The 17,824-nt window shown below is 36.1% G+C and overlaps 1 pseudogene across 1 annotated transcript in view; it reads left to right on the forward strand.

Moving 5' to 3' along the window:
- The first annotated feature begins 1,397 nt into the window (after nucleotides 1–1,397).
- The window catches only part of LOC309667846 (hypoxia-inducible factor 1-alpha inhibitor pseudogene), a 61,001-nt pseudogene continuing 44,574 nt past the window's right edge, over nucleotides 1,398–17,824 (forward strand). The window contains exon 1 of the transcript in view: nucleotides 1,398–1,626. The product of the transcript in view is annotated as a hypoxia-inducible factor 1-alpha inhibitor pseudogene (transcript). The remainder of the gene's footprint in view (nucleotides 1,627–17,824) is intronic.

Here is a 17,824-nt window from a genome sequence, read left to right on the forward strand (position 1 = left end):
TCATGGAGAGGATATGCCTTATGAAAGGTGATCTTTTCTTGAATATGGGAGGCTTTCTTCTCTTCCTTTAAGTAATTTTTACTTTCACAGAAGGGGACACCTAATGTGAATGGTAGTTTTATGTACCTACAATAAGAACTATGAGTGACAATGAGTTGCTAGGGTGACAACCTCAGTCTTTCCCCTTTTTTCACTTATTTCCAGCAGGCCACTTAGAACTTCTAACTTTTTCCTCATTTATCTTTCCTTTTGGCTTTTTCTTTTCTTTCTGCCAAATCACTGTTTTCACCATAGTCAAATCTTTATCAGCTTAAAAATATTTATTCACCAAACAAGTATTTGTTGAGTTCTTACTATGGTCATTGTTCTAGACACCAGGATTACAGGAGCAAACAAAACTGCCACAATCCCGCCTTCGTGAAGCCTACTTTCTAGTATAAGTCAGAAAATAAATAAAATAAATAACTTAAAAAAAGAAGAAGAAGAAGTCTATACTGGCAGAGTAAGAGCCATGGAGAAAAATAAAGCTGGGGAAGTCAATAAGGGATATGGGGAAAGATGGCTACAACTTTAAGTAGATAATAAGGAAAGCTAATCTTTGCATAAGGACTTTAAAAGGGTCAGGGACAAATCACGTGGCTATCTGGTGGAAGAACATTCCAGGGAGAGTGAGCAGTTTACAGCAAAAGCTCTGAGATGAGAATGAGTAAGATAGGAAGTAGGAGATGCCGAGACAGGGATCAAGTAAACAAGGGTCTGAAGACCTTTGTAAGAACTTTGGCTTTTATGCCAAAGCATTATGCCAAAATGCTCCAATAGCATTTTGAGGAGAGAAAAGACATGATTTAACTTATGTTTGAAGAGAATTACTCTGGCTGCTGGATTGAGATAGACTTTAAAAGGGCAGGTTAAAAGTAAAAACAAAACAGTTAGGAGACTATTGTAGTAATCTACATGAAAAATGATGGTGGCTTAAACCAGAGTAGGAGTGGTAGAGGTTGGGAAAAATGTCCAGGGTCCTGCTGGAGGTAGGGCCCAAGAGAATTTGCTGATGGATTGGCCATGGGTTGTGAGAAAAGGAGTATATTCAAGGATCACTGCAAGGTTTTGGCCTAAGCAGCTAAAAAAATGGACTTTCCATTTTGTAAGAGGAATATGTTTGAGGCACTTAAGTTTGAGATGCTTATTAGAAATGTTAAGTAGGCAGTTGCTTACAACAATATGGAATTCCAGAATGAGGTTCAGGTGGGAGGTTTAAGTTTGGACGTCATCAGTGTATAGATGGTATTAAAAGTCACCAGACTGGATAAAATGATCAAGGGAGTTAATGTAGATAGAAAAATGAAGAGGTGCAAGGACTGAGCCCCAAGGCATTCTGTAGTCAGGACTCTGGAGAGATGGGAGGAACCAGCAAACCAGACCAGCTTATAAGGGAGAAGGAAAACCAGGAGACCGTAGTTTTTCCAGTAAGACGAGTGAAGAAAGTGTATCAAAGAAAAGATGAAATGCTGCGAATGCCAAATGCTGCAAAGTCAGATGAGGATTATCAAAATATCCTTCGACTGGAATCCTGGTTTCTCTATCCCAAATTTCTCAATACCATTAGATTTAGCTTCCTGAAACATGGTTTTTATCATGTCCTACTCAAAACAACTCCCAGTGAATTTAATTATTATAAACTAAAGCCCAAATGCCTCAGCTTGTCATTCAAACCCTTATAAAACATCTCTGCTCATCTCTGTCTAGTAGGAAATGGCTTGTTTCTTGGAGGTTCCTATACCTCTCATGTTCTTTCCTCACTCTGCACATTTGCTTATGCTGTATTCACACTGCATATGGCCTTCCCATTCCTTTCTACCAACCCCAGTCCTTTCCCTTTCCCATCCAGCCTAAATCCCTTACTATGCCAGGCCTTGAGGTGCATTCCCACCTCTGAGTCCCCAAACCTTGCCACTATACCATCCACAGTGGCACTTGTATTGTCTCATGATTTTTCAACAGTCCATGGGCAGATGTGTCATCTTCTTTATGAGACTGTGAGTTCCTTTAGAGTAGGAACCTTGTTTTAAGCTCCATCGTTTCTGTAGCTCACTGAAAAACTGAGTCTTTAGGATTACACACTTACTAAGCCTCCAAAGACTACTTTGAATCATTGGAAATTAGAACAGAAATGGAAAGCTATCATTAGCTATTTGGCTGGTCCAGAGGTTTTCTTTCTTTTATTTCATATCAATGGTATTATTTCTTAAAAAGAATATCTTGCAGGAAATCTCAACCTATATAAGAGGATAAATGTAGAGCTGCTATCTGTGGTTGAGGGTAGAGGGTAGGAGCCTTGAACTTTGCCATGTGTCCATCCTCCTTCAGTCACCCTACCCTTATCCCTAGGGCAGCTCAATGGCACTTCCGTGGAACTCAGTGTTACAGATGAAGAACTTGAAGTTCAGAGGCAATTCATACAAGTAGTAAATAACAAAATTAGTATTTGTGTCCCCCAGTATTGTACTTTGTTTACATGATATAAAAAGAATGAATGAATGAGCTAATGACTAAATGAAAAAAGAGAGAAGTAGAAGGTAACTGATATTCATTCATCAATATTCATTCACTGCTGACTGTAGCCTGGATCTCTCATGACTTAACCTTGAGCTTCTTAACAAGGAAGAACAATCACAACACCCATTGTATAGATAAGGCTGGGGGTGGGGAGTTAAACAGATGGCCTCAAGGTTAAGAGATGAAGGTGGGATTCAAACCCTCAAAACTAGTGCCGAAATTTTCATTCTTTCTGCCATGTCAGACCCCTTCTGGAGCAGAAATAACAGACTAAAGAAGGAAATACATTCAGAGGATATTTTAAATTTATACACCAAAAACTCTTACAGCTTTTATCTGTTCTATTTCTCTCCTCTTTCCCAACTTCCCTCTCTCTTTCTTTTTTACTAGTTATAATATCAGTACAAGACAACTGTAAAGGTATTTATTAGCAAAGGGCTGCAGAGTCACAGGCCAGAAGCTAATTTTGCATTGCAGGATGGATTTCTGCTGAGAGCATATTTCATAAACTTAAAACAACATATTGGGTGGGGACACAAGACAACATCACTATGTCTCATATTTAATTTATCCTGCAAACACGATCTCTCAGCCAGTAGAATTTTACACATCCTGTGTGGGATGCGGGCTATTTCTAACTGGTGTCACTTAGTAATGTTAAATGGGATCAGGCTACAAACATTACTTTGGGAGGTTTTTGAAATATTTAATGTACATTTGCAGATCATTTTATGATATACTACATTTCTTTGTAGCCCAGCTTAGATTTGTCTAGAAATGCTGCAGATTATTAAAAATTAAGTGAAATGCCTTCTTGAATGGAATATAAAATATATCCATTCTGGGAGCTTCATAAGTGCTAATTATAAGAAGTTCTAGAGTCTAAATTATCTATATTACAGAAACTATGACTATTCAGGTACATACAAAGAATAATTATGCCATATCTGAGTAATGCTTTCAGTTTCATAACTTGCATTTACATATCCTGTCTTATTTAATTCTCATAACAACCCTGTATTGTAGGTGACAGTATCCCCACTTTAAAGATGAAGAATTTAGGGAGCATAAGACTTACCCAAGGTCCTAAAACCTCAAGCTGGTATATCATAAGTGCTACATGTGGTGGGAAAAGTGTGTTTCTTTATTATATTATTATATATTTATTATATTTTTTATTATGATAAAGAAGCATATTTTTTCCCTTCCTAGGTAAAAATTTCCCAGGACTTACAAATTTAATATTTTTTATTAGCATCTATTACTGAGCTAGTAGACTCCATAAATGGTTTTGCTGGGTACTCGTAGAGAACTGATAAGCAAGAGAGAATATATTCTGTATAGCAATCTGTGGTTGATAGAGAATATTTATCTGCAGTATCATATTTGATCCTTCCACCAATCCTGAGAAGCAGGGTGGTCTGGTATTCTTGTCCAGATTTTATAGATGAGCTGGTTAAGTGACCTAGTAAAAATCTCGTAATCACAGATTATAAGGGAAGAGACATAAACCCAGTTTTAGATGTCAAGTCCAGAGACCCTCCATGTGGGGTGCTGAACACATTATTTGGCATATATTAAGTTCTTAACACATGGTAGTTGCATTCTGTTATTACTTTTGTTGGTTTTTTCTACATCACACTGATTTGTAAGCATATCTCTCCTTGGCCAAGTTGGCTGATGTCTACAAACCCAGCTAGTGAACCCATTCTTTAATCCTCCTGATAAACCACTCAGCTGCAAACAATCAAACAAGTGTCTGGATTCTGGAAGCTGAATTTGAGTGGTCTACTACTGAGACCAACTACTGAGTGGTCAGTTAGGAAACTTTGCAAACAGAAGTGGAGTTTATTTTACAATGTGGTGAAATGTGCAGATATCATTTTATGCCTCTTAGCCAAGATGGCCTTTAGGTTTTATTAATTTTCTCAAGGTTGCAGGGGTGGGGAAAAGATGCCATGGTGACCACTAAATATCATGGAATCTTTAAGTTGCTATAAAATGAAAGTTGCAGTCATATGGAGGCAATCTCAGACAATTACTGAATTGAGTAATCAGAAAGTTATTCAGGATTGTTGCTGCAGGACAAAATGCTATGTGTCTCTGTTTAATTCAGAATTTTCAGAACTTAACTAGAAACTATAATATCTATCATTTATTGTGTGTTTACCATGGCCAATTACTGTCCTAGGTAAATTATACATAGAAAGACCATATATCCAAGTGTGTCTGGGAAAGACCAAATATTACCTATCTATCCTTGCATAAGTATATGCACACTCTCAAAAGTGTCCCAGAGGAAAAAAAAAGAAGGATAGATAAATGGATATACATGATAAGAAATCTAGAAAAATATTAATTATAACATTTTTTATATATATATATATATGAATGATGGTGGATAAAAGTTCTTTCAACTTTTCAAAATAAAATGTTGGGAAAAAATGTCCTGGTTTGGGTGATAGATTCTATGGTTATCCAATATGTAGATGATCTCATTTAATAACTAAAATCATCCTAAATGTTAGTTAAAATTATTGTCTACATTTTACAGATGACAAAATTGAGTCACCAAGAGGTTAAGAAAGTGGCCCATAGTGCACAACTAGTAAATGGGATGGACCCCCCCCAGCAGTGCACCTGCAGAACACATGCAGGTGGGAATAATGCTATACATCCCCCAAATATATGATTGTAGCAAACACCTTTTCTTGTAAGAGCTATTTAAATTCCACAGAATTAGTGTTTCCCAGAACACATTTTAGGAAACACTGCCAAAGAGCAGCGCAGGGCAGGGAGAAGGAACTGACATTTATTTATTTATCTTTTTACTGCCCTTTATTGATCAACTTTCTGTTAAGCACTTTATATACATAATTTCATTTATTTCTCACAGTGATGTTATTAATAGATATTAATATCTTTATTTTATAGTGAAGAAATGGACACTTAGAGCTATTAAGGTCACTTATCTATGGTTACACGTCTAGTAAGGTTCCAAGCTGGAATTCAAATCCAGGGATATCTCCCCTCCTGACACCTCAATTGATTTTTTTTTTTAACTTGTTCATTCTGCCTCTGTCATGAGCTTAGCCTAAAAATGAATACATACCCATGTAGAAAGTCTCTGAATATTATGGGTGAATATTAATTTGAATGTGAATAGATAGTCCATTAGAATAATTCAAAGATCTTTTTAATAATACAACATTTTTAGAGAACAATGAGGGTAGAAATTAGTCATCTTTTAAGTTGCGTCACTAGATTCTTTGATATTACATTTATCCAAATTCTTTAGCCATCGTTAGTTGAGCAGTTATTTGGTGAAAGAATTGAATACTAATCACTCCTATTCCCTCTTCTTAGGAAATATTTACTGATTTTCTACTCTGTGCCAGGCACTATGCCCTTCTCTGTCTTAGTTCCCTTATCTGCAAAATGGATCTCATAGGGTAGTAGTGTGGAAATCAAATAATAGCTTCAAAGCACTTAGAACAATGCTTGTCTCATATTAAGACGTCATACATCCATATGTTCATTTATTCAACCAATTCATTTATTCAATCAATTGGGTATGCAGTATGTGTCACAATTTTGGGAACAAAATATATGAAGGTCCTGCCCTCATGAAACTTATGTTTTGCTGAGAGAATCAGACAATGAGAAAGTAAATATGTTTCAGGTAATATATTAGGATTGTCTAGGTTGTGCTGCAGTAAAAAAAAAATAAGCTCAAATCTCTGTGGTTTACCCAATAAAGTTTATTTTTCACTTATGCTACAGATGTAAAGCAAGTTAGCAGAGGGGCTCTGCAATTCATAGTTACATAGGCATTTAGGACAGAGGCTCCACCTTGACCCGTATGCCATGATCTTCAAGAGAATCACGATGAATTCTGCAATGACTCTTAAAGCTCCTACCAAGAAGAGACATAGGCCACATCTCACTGGCAAAGGCGAGTCTTATGTCTGTGCCTAACGTCAAAGGGTGTAGGGAGTAGGATGCTTGCGCGTGCTTGGAAGGAGTGTAGAACTGCCCTGAAGGTTGATCACATATAGTGAGAGGAGGCCTGGGAGAGAAATAAAGCAGGACAGTGGGGACTAGGGGCCACTTGTGGGGGGAATGCTGTTTTATACAGATCAGCCAGGGAGAGCCTCATTGATTGGGTGTCATTTAAGTGGAGAAATGAAGTAAGGGGGGGTTGGTCTTGTAGTTGTTTGGGGGAAGAGTTTTCTAGTCCAAGAAGATAGCCAGGGTAAAGGCCCTGAAGAAGGAGTATCCTTGACATGTTTGCAAAACAGCAAGAAGGTCCAAATGATTGAAACTGATGGAGCAAGAGAGAGAGTTAGGGAGATAAGGTCAACGAGAGCAGGAGGCCAGATCAGGTAGAGCCTTGTGGGTCATGGTGAAGACTTGGGCTTTAGTGCAGAGCAGGATGGGCGTTTTGAAAAGAAGAGAGATGCATCTAGTGTACACGTTAATGGGGCCACTCTAGCTGCTGTGTGGGGAAGGAGGCTGTTGAATTATCCAGGTGAGAGATGGTACTGGCTTGGATCAGAGTGATAGTAATGGAGAAGGTGAGAAAGGGTGAGATTATAGATATATTTTGAAAATGGAGTCAAGAGGATTTGCTCACTGACCAGACATGGAGTGTGAGAGAAAGAGGGAAAGAAGTTAAGGGCAAATCCAAAGTTTTTAATGTGAGAAACTGTAAGGATGAAATTATAATTTACAAAAAGGTGCAACTTTGAGAGGAGAGCTCATAAAGTGTTGTCTTAAGTATCATGATTATTTAGTCTTTACAGCAGCTCTACTAGGACATTTTCCTAGCCTCACTGAAAAAAATACAGAGCAAATGCTCAGTACTGTTAAGTGGCTTAGCCAGGGAAATAGCTCCAGATCATTTGGTTCCCAACTCCAAGAGAGATATGATAACACTGATAATTACAGGGCATATTTCTTCTGTTCTGGTTTACATCATGAAGGCTAAATTACTTTAGAATGAGTAAAAATCCCAATGTAGAATTTGTAAAGGGGTTGGTGTAAAACTACTAAAGAGGGACTTGAAGCTCCTATCAATTGTATTATTAGTATAGAATTATACCAGCACCACTATCGTCTACAAAATGAAAAAATTACAGGTAAATCTGGATAAATGTATATCTGCATGCGTGATCAGGGCATGCAGCCAGATCAGTGGAATAGATTGGGGTTTCATTTTAATATTGTAAATCAGTATTAAGGTAGCTATATATCTGTATCTATATCTACATCTATGTCTATGTGTATATCTACATCTATATTATATGTAGTCTATGTAATTATATATATGTTTTATATATAACCTATTGTTTTAAACCTACTGGAAAAGTTTGCTTCTTATGTATAAATCCTGGACACATCTGAATTTTGTTAAATTATGGAGGAACTTGTAGTTTCTTAATATTGTCCTTGGTTCAACATTTAAAACTTTTGTGACTTAAACCACTCCTATAGACTTGTCTCAATGCCACTCCTCCAGTCTTACCAATTCTTTGCATCCCAGAATTTTCCGTTCTGGTTTATAACTTCATAAACTTACAGATGCTCTTCTCTTTCTCTAAAATGCATTTTCCTGCAACCTCCATTAACTTTCATGAAGTCCTGCTCATCCTTCAAGACTCAGACAAGGGCCATCTCTTTTGAAAAGTCTTCCAAATCTCTCTCTCCAAAAAGGGCCTGGTATCTCTCCTCTGTGTCGTCACAGCACCTTTAGTATACTTCCCTCAGCACTTAGCGTCCTGTACTGTAATTAGTCATTTATTTTCTATCTCTCCCACCAGTCTGTAAGCTTTTTGAGGTCAATTCATCCTAAATGCCTCCATATTCCAGGCACCTAAGCCAAGTGTTCACCACATAAAAGGAACTCAATAAATATGTACAAAATGAATGAGTAGATGAAAATTTTCGAGTAAAAGTCCTCACTAACTTTATCTATAGATGTTGAAGTAGAAATTTTAAAATAGGAATAGCAGATGAGTTTCATCCCTTCTGCCTAATCTGGTCGGTTATTGGTATCAGCCTCAAGTGTCAAATAAAAAAAGGTGTTCTGAGGTCCTTTTATCTGCACTTGGATGGAAAAGAGAGGCACAGTTAATGTGATGTCTGAGGTGGGTTTGGGAGAGGGAAGTCAAGGCATTCATTTTAAGTTATTTGACTGCCCTGGGCTAGAATATTGTGCTAAATTCATGTAACTTCAAGGACTTGTATGGAACGTTTATTTTCTGATTAAATATCTACTATCAACTTATTTTTACACAGGGTTGCTACTGTGATTCAGTTGAGGACCTGTTGCTAATTTCATTGCTGAGCAAGTTTTTCTGCTTGACTGTAATCTCTTGAAGAGAGGATTTCTAAAGAAAATACAAACAGCTCTTGCTTTGACATAAGTCCAAGGTCTCAAAGAGTGACAGGTATATCTGGAAATATCATTTAATATTACTTTAGATTCCTCACTCTGTACTCTTGGAGGCCCATTTAGAAGATTTTATGGGAAACGTGAAGATTTCTCTTCCATGATTTCAAACTTTTTCTGAAGTGAAAGAATATAAAATAAAGCAAAAATCCAGGAAGTTCATACATATTTTTAAATTACAACCACCTTTTCCTGATAGCATTATACCTGCTATTCCTTCCTCTACAAAAAGCTAACTGTGAAAAACCTAATTATAATAATCATTTTATCAAACACTTTCTAGTGCCAGGCACTGTGCTGTGTGTGTGTGTATGTGTGTATGTATACATAGAGTACATAAATATACATACACATTTTATCTATCTATTTATCTATCTATCCATCCATCCATCCAATCAGTATAAGTTTGTTAGCTAGCTTATCTTAAGAAAGACTGCCCTTTATTCTGAAATTGTATCCTTCACACTTTTCTTGATGTTAAAATACCTTTTCTTTTACTAAATAGTGGAGATAGAAGACAGAAGAGTTGTTTTTTCGGTAATGTCCTTACATGCAAAATGAGGAATAAGAAATCCTACATTTTCCTCCTCCACCATCTCATAGTCTTCTTCCTTTCATCATCGTCATCATCATCATTTTTAGTTTCACTTGACTGAAAACTGAACTGTGCAACAGAAAATGTGAAAAGACATTTTCAATCGATGTGAGGTTGGGTACCCTTGTGGTTTTTCCTCACTTTTTTTCTTTCAGCCAACATGGGTCAACATATTGGATTCAGATTCTCAGGGATTATTTCTTGGCTTTTGAAGAACACATAAAAATCAGTTTTAATAGGTGATAGCCAACATATCAGGAGAGCTAATCTGTGGATGAGACTTTGCCTATAGCTTTCCAGAGCTTTAACTGGCACTTAAACAAAATATTGTTTCTTTACTGTGATGAGAATTTCATCAAAATAAATAAAGTCAATAAACGAGTTTTAATGATTTTCTAAAATCTCCATTGCCAAGTTGATAAAGATGTTGCCTCCATTTTGGAACCAACCAAAAATCAAACGTAGCCCCTTGGCCTCCTATTTCCGACATCTGTGTAAACTTTGGGTACATTTGTGTGTTTGGTCATAGATTAACACACAGAAATAGAGTTAATATCAACAGTATTGTAAAGGATAGCCTTTTATGTAGATACTCATAAAGTAAATACTTTTTAAAATAAGCACTGTGTCTATTTAAATGGAAGCCTTAATATGAGCTGTTCGCAGACATTTAACAAATAAAAATTATTCATCAAACCATAGTTTTATTATTTGCCTTCCAACCTGTTGTGAAAACTTCACAGAACTTTTATACTTGAAATCATTCCCAAACTATATAATGCCCCAAGTTCCTAAACTTCTTATTCTTTCATGCTGTCAGTTAAAAGATTATTTTGTTCTTTAGATGAAAAACCTAATTGAGCATGGAGAGATCTTTCTTGCTTCAGTACATCAGAGGAGAACTACTCCAACTTTTTGTTTCCAAGACCTTCTTTACACCCTAAAAAATTACTGAGGAACCCTAAGAGCTTTTTTTAAAATGTGGGTCATATGTATTGATACTTTCTGAAGTAGAAATTTAAAATATACATATTATTTTAAAATAATTTTAAAACAATACTAAACACAGTACCTGTTAACATAAATAACATTTTAAAATAAAATATAGGTATATTTTCCAAAACAAAAAAATATTTAGTGAGAATAGCATCATTTTAAATTCTTCCAATTCTCTCTGTATCTGGCTTAATATAAAAAGCTGGGTTCTCGTATCTGCTTCTACACTCAATCTACTGCAATACATGGTTTTAATTGCAATATAGGAAGAAGATTCAGCATCACACAGATAGTGTATTTAGAAAAGGGAAGCATACTTCAATAGCCTTTTCGGATCATTGTGGATATTCTTGCCTAATGCCTAATGTTATTTACAAGCTCTGCTCTTGCTATACTGTTCTTCTCTTCCATTAGAGCTATAACTGACTTTAAAGACTTTACATTTATCATTGAGGACATTCTTCTTTGATGCTCCACCAAAACTTGACAGGTGGTATCTTGCATATTAAAATCCATTGGTCTATCTTTGAGTGTATGCTTTTCTTTACCAGGCATAATTTTGTAACATCATTCAATGGTCCTGTGGAAAATATCAGTTCATTGAATTATGTAGCTCTTCTAAATGTTGACTCATTCCACTGCACAGCATGAAACATTGCACCACTTATTTCACTAGAAAAGTCTTTAAGTTTGAGGAACCTATCAAGCTCACAGTGGTGGATACAACTTTTCTAAAATTCTAATAATTGTTTGCAAGTGGAATTGTTCTCGCTGACAACAGACACTGACAGTTGTTTTCCTTGAAGTGACAGGCTTGTTTCATTTATTTTTGAGAAAATGTCTGCCAGATACCCAAGTCTGAATAACCATAGTTTGCCAGTCATTATTTCAGTTAAAAATGACACTCCATGGAAAAAAAAGCAGCAAATTCAGCTGGCAGCTCAATCACACAGTACCTTTTCTTGAGACATCTTCAGTATTTAGCAGAAGTGCTTTATTCATACTTCCCCTCTTGTCACAAAGAATATTAAAAAACACATATTCAAGGGTTGAGGTTTAATAAGATTAGCAACTTTTACTGCTTCATCAAGGACATTATTAAGTGAAACTGGCCTTCTTTTTGTGAGTTCATTTGGTAAAGACTGTAATGATCGCTGGTTAAGTGTTTAGTGTCAGATCAAGGTGCAAGCAGCGTTACTCACCATTACTTTTGCACAGTCAGTGGAAAAGCAAATATCATCTCAGTGTTGTTATGAAAACCCTTCTGACTTTGTGCCTAAAAATTTCTTGGACACCCCTGTGGGTCCACAGAACGTTCATATCTGAGGCATGATAAGATCCAGGCTAAATTTTGAAATAGGTAAGGATTGCCTTTGATATACACCATCTCTCACTGTACCCACTCCTTTCCCGACACCCTTTGCCCACACCGTTCTCCTCCCTGACCACCCGTGCACCACAGCACTCTTAACAGGCCAAGAGGCACCGTGTCTCAAGTGGGTTTCCTGGGTTGAATTCCATCTTTGAAATCATCATTTATCAGCTCTCTCCCACCAGTTCTCCATTCCAAAACATGTTTCCTGTGTATCTCATCATGAGGGATAAAATTCCACAGAAAGTACCCAGGTGTACTGATATAAGATCCCATGTAGCATCTTCGTTTTCCAGTGCTATATTTATCACTAGTAAAACTATATATGTTATGCTTACAAGGTTGAATGTCTGTTTATATATTCTAAATCACTAATGAAAAAAATGTCCAAGATCAGTGTTAAAGTGTAATTTTCAATAAGTTAAAAACATGGCCCTCATACAAATATACAGTAATCACGTATCGAAGATTTATTTACCTCATTAATAAGGGAACCAGCAGGATGGTAAACCTAGTTCAAAGGAGAAAATGAGGAAAAAATTATATATATATATATATATATATATATATATATATATATATATATAGTCAGTGGAAAAAAGAATGCTAAAATAAGGCTGCAAAATTGGATTCCAAACTGATTAATGTCCTGCAGTATAATAATATCTTAACCTTTGGAGTTATATTTCCTACTGAACAGAAATTATTCACATCTCTACTGGATGAAAATAATTTGCAGCTTATCTATCTTGCACAAGTTAAGATCTAACTTTACCAAGTCCAGGCCCTGATCAAGACAATTACAAATCAAATAGACAGCTAGTGGGAAGCAGCCGCATAGCACAAGGAGATCAGCTCGGTGCTTTGTGTCCACCTAGAGGGGTGGGATAGGGAGGGTGGGAGGGAGACGCAAGAGGGAGGAGATATGGGGATATAAGTATATGTATAGCTGATTCACTTTGTTATACAGCAGAAACTAACACACCATTGTAAAGCAATTATACTCCAATAAAGATGTTTAAAAGAAAAAGACAATTACAAATCAAACACAGTTGTCTTTCCCTAGATCAAAAAATGGACACTTATGTGGGTTTGTTCAACAATAGTTCTGTGTGGCTTTGAAAGGGAGTGCAGTAACGTTTTTGCCTTATTTTCAAGTTTGAACCATTTTTCTTAAATTGGAAATAAAACTATGGAGAAGGATACTTAAGGGAAGATCTTCCCGAGCTCTTAAAATGCTACAGTATAGTTGAATGTGGAATATTTCTTAAATATTTATTGAACATTTCCTTTGTGACAAGCAGTATGCAAAGAGATTTCATGTATAGTTTTATTTTACCTTCACAACAACCTCATGAGGTAGTTATTATTTTTTCTCTTATATAGAAGAAGAAACAGGGACAGGAGTTTACAGAGTTGCATAAGGTAACACAGTAAGTAGTAGAGCAAAGATTCAGATATAAGGTCTGTCTTTTAACCTGCATAGTATGGTACTCCCTACAATGCTCAAGGGCTGTTTCTACAAATTTCACATTTTGTCTCTGGCAAACAAAATTAATTTATTCATTTTATAAGGTAATATTTTCTGATTTTAAAAAATATTATAAGATCATTATAGATGATGTGATAAATAAAAAGAAAAATCAAACTCCCTCAAAATTTCATTACCCAGACACAAACCCAACATTTTGGTGTGTTTCCTTGTAATTTTTATTAAATGTAAAAGTTTATGAATATATGGTCGCAAATTATACTGTGATCTATAAGGTGGAAACACTGATTGAATTATAATATAATACTGCATGGATAGTGTATTAGATAGATCCCCTATCATTGGCCTTAGAGTTTTCAATATTTAATAATATAAATATTGTGATGAACATTTTTATATATTGTTTTTTTATTCATGAGGTTTTTTTGTTTTTTAATTTTTGAATTTTATTTTATTTTTTTATACAACAGGTTCTTATTAGTCATCAATTTTATACACATCAGTGTATACATGTCAATCTCAATCGCCCAATTCATCACCCCCCAACCCCACCCCCCGCCACTTTCCCCCCTTGATGTCCATACATTTGTTCTCTACATCTGTGTCTCAATTTCTGCCCTGCAAACCGGTTCATCTGTACCATTTTCTAGGTTCTACATATATGCGTTAGTATACGATATTTGTTTTTCTCTTTCTGACTTACTTCACTCTGTATGACAGTCTCTAGATCCATCCATGTCTCTACAAATGACCCAATTTTGTTTCTTTTTATGGCTGAGTAATATTCCATTGTATATATGTACCACATCTTCTTTATCCATTCGTCTGTCGATGGACACTTAGGTTGCTTCCAGGTCCTGGCTGTTGTAAATAGTGCTGCAATGAACACTGGGGTGCATGTGTCTTTTGAATTATGGTTTTTTCAGGGTATACGTCCAGTAGTGGGACTGCTGGGTCATATGACAATTCTATTTTTAGTTTTATAAGGAACCTCCATACTGTTCTCCATAGTGGCTGTATCATTTTACATTCCCACCAACCATGCAAGAGGATTCCCTTTTCTCCACAATCTGTCCAGAATTTGTTGTTTGTAGATTTTCTGATGATGCCCATTCTAACTGGTGTGAGGTGATACCTCATTGTAGTTTTGATTTGGATTTCCTCTAATAATAAGTGATGGTAAGCAGCTTTTCATGTGCCTCTTGGACATCTGTATGTCTTCTTTGAAGAAATGTCTATTTAGGTCTTCTGTCCATTTTTGGATTGGGTTTGTTTTTATTTTTTATTTTTATTTATTTATTTTTAACATCTTTATTAGAGTATAATTGCTTTACAACGGTGTGTTAGTTTCTGCTTTACAACAAAGTGAATCAGTTATACATATACATATGTTCCCATATCTCTTCCCTCTTGCATCTCCCTCCCTACAACCTTCCCTATCCCACCCCTCTAGGTGGTCACAAAGCACCAAGCTGATCTCCTTGTGCTATGTGGCTGCTTCCCACTAGCTATCTATTTTACGTTTGGTAGTGTATATATGTCCATGCCATTCTCTCACTTTGTCCCAGCTTACCCTTCCCCCTCCCCATATCCTCAAGTCCATTCTCTAGTAGGTCTGTGTCTTTATTCCCGTCTTGCCCCCAGGGTCTTCATGACCATTTTTTTTCTTAGATTCCATATATATGTGTTAGCATACAGTATTTGTTTTTCTCTTTCTGACTTACTTCACTCTGTATGACAGACTCTAGGTCCATCCACCTCATTACAAATAACTCAATTTCGCTTCTTTTGATGGCTGAGTAATATTCCATTGTATATATGTGCCACATCTTATTTATCCATTCATCTGTTGATGGACACTGAGGTTGCTTCCATGTCCTGGCTATTGTAAATAGAGCTGCAATGAACATTTTGGTACATGACTCTTTTTGAATTATGGTTTTCTCAGGGTATATGACCAGTAGTGGGATTGCTGGGTCATATGGTAGTTCTATTTTTAGTTTTTTAAGGAACCTCCACACTGTTCTCCATAGTGGCTGTATCAATTTACATTCCCACCAACAGTGCAAGAGGGTTCCCTTTTCTCCACACCCTCTCCAGCATTTATTGTTTGTAGATTTTTTGATGATGGCCATTCTGACCAGTGTGAGATGATATCTCATTGTAGTTTTGATTTGCATTTCTCTAATGATTAGTGATGTTGAGCATACTTTCATGTGTTTGTTGGCAATCTGTATATCTTTGGAGAAATGTCTATTTAGGTCTTCTGCCCATTTTTGGATTGGGTTGTTTGTTTTTTTGATATTGAGCTGCATGAGTTTCTTGTATGTTTTGGAGATTAATCCTTTGTCAGTTGCTTCATTTGCAAATATTTTCTCCCATTCTGAGGGTTGTCTTTTCGTCTTGTTTATGGTTTCCTTTGCTGTGCAAAAGCTTTTAAGTCTCATTAGGTCCCATTTGTTTATTTTTGTTTTTATTTCCATTTCTCTCGGAGGTGGGTCAAAAAGGATCTTGCTGTGATTTATGTCATAGAGTGTTCTGCCTATGTTTTCCTCTAAGAGTTTGATAGTGTCTGACCTTACATCTAAGTCTTTAATCCATTTTGAGTTTATTTTTGTGTATGGTGTTAAGGAGTGTTCTAATTTCCTTGTTTTACATGTAGCTGTCCAGTTTTCCCAGCACTACTTATTGAAGAGTCTGTCTTTTCTCCACTGTATATTCTTGTCTCCTTTATCAAAGAGAAGGTGACCATATGTGCATGGGTTTAGCTCTGGGCTTTCTATCCTGTTCCACTGATCTATATTTCTGTTTTTGTGCCAGTACCATATTGTCTTGATTACTGCAGCTTTGTAGTATAGTCTGAATTCAGGGAGTCCGATTCCTCCAGCTCTGTTTTTTTCCCTCAAAACTGCTTTGGCTATTCAGAGTCTTTTGTGTCTCCAAACAAATTTTAAGATTTTTTTGTTCTAGTTCCATAAAAAATGCCACTGGTAATTTCATAGGGATTGCATTGAATCTTTAGATTGCTTTGGGTAGTATAGTCATTTTCACAATATTGATTCTTCCAATCGAAGAACATGGTATATCCCTCCATCTGTTGGTATCATCTTTAACTTCTTTCATCAGTGTCTTATAGTTTGCTGCATACATGTCTTTAGTATCCCTCGGTAGGTTTATTCCTAGGTATTTTATTCTTTTTGTTGCAATGGTAAATGGGAGTGTTTCCTTAATTTCTCTTTCAGGTTTTTCATTATTAGTATATAGGAATGCAAAAGATTTCTGTGCATTAATTTTTTTATCCTGATACTTTACCAAATTCATTGATTAGCTCTAATAGTTTTCTGGTGGCATCTTTAGGATTCTCTATGTATAGTATCATGTCATCTGCAAACAGTGACAGTTTTACTTCTTCTTTTCCAATTTGTATTCCTTTTATTTCTTTTTCTTCTCTGATTGCCATGGCTAGGACTTCCAAAACTATGTTGAACAATAGTGGTGAGAGTGGACATCCTTGTCTTGTTCCTGATCTTAGAGGAAATGCTTTCAATTTTTCACCATTGAGAATGATGTTTGCTGTGGGTTTGTCGTATATGGCCTTTATTATGTTGAGGTAGGTTCCCTGTATGCCCACTTTCTGGAGAGTTTTTATCATAAATCAGTGTTGAATTTTGTCAAAAGCTTTTTCTGCATCTATTGAGATGATTATATGGTTTTCATTCTTCAATTTGTTACTATGGTATATCACACTGATTGATTTGCGTATATTGAAGAATCCTTGCATCCCTAGGATAAATCCCACTTGATCATGGTGTATGTTCCTTTTAATGTGTTGTTGGATTCTGTTTGCTAGTATTTTGTTGAGGATTTTTGCATCTGTATTCATCAGTGATATTGGTGTGTAATTTTCTTTTTTTGTAGTATCTTTGTCTGGTTTTGGTATCAGGGTGATGGTGGCCTCATAGAATGAGTTTGGGAGTATTCTTTCCTCTGCAGTTTTCTGGAAGAGTTTGGGGAGGATGGGTGTTAGCTCTTCTCTAAATGTTTGATAGAATTCACCTGTGAAGCCATCTGGTCCTGGACTTTTGTTTGTTGGAAGATTTTTAATCACAGTTTCAATTTCATTACTTGTGATTGGTCTGTTCATATTTTCTATTTCTTCCTGGTTCAGTCTTGGAAGGTTATACCTTTCTAAGAATTTGTCCATTTCTTCCAGGTTGTCCATTTTACTGGTATAGAGTTGTTTGTAGTAGTCTCTTAGGATGCTTTGTATTTCTGTGGTGTCTGTTGTAACTTCTCCTTTTTCATTTCTAATTTTATTGATTTGAGTCCTCTCCCTCTTTCTTGGTGAGTCTGGCTAAT

The sequence above is a fragment of the Balaenoptera physalus genome (assembly GCF_965194825.1).
Source record: "Balaenoptera physalus genome assembly, chromosome: 10".
Classification (NCBI taxonomy): domain Eukaryota; kingdom Metazoa; phylum Chordata; class Mammalia; order Artiodactyla; family Balaenopteridae; genus Balaenoptera; species Balaenoptera physalus.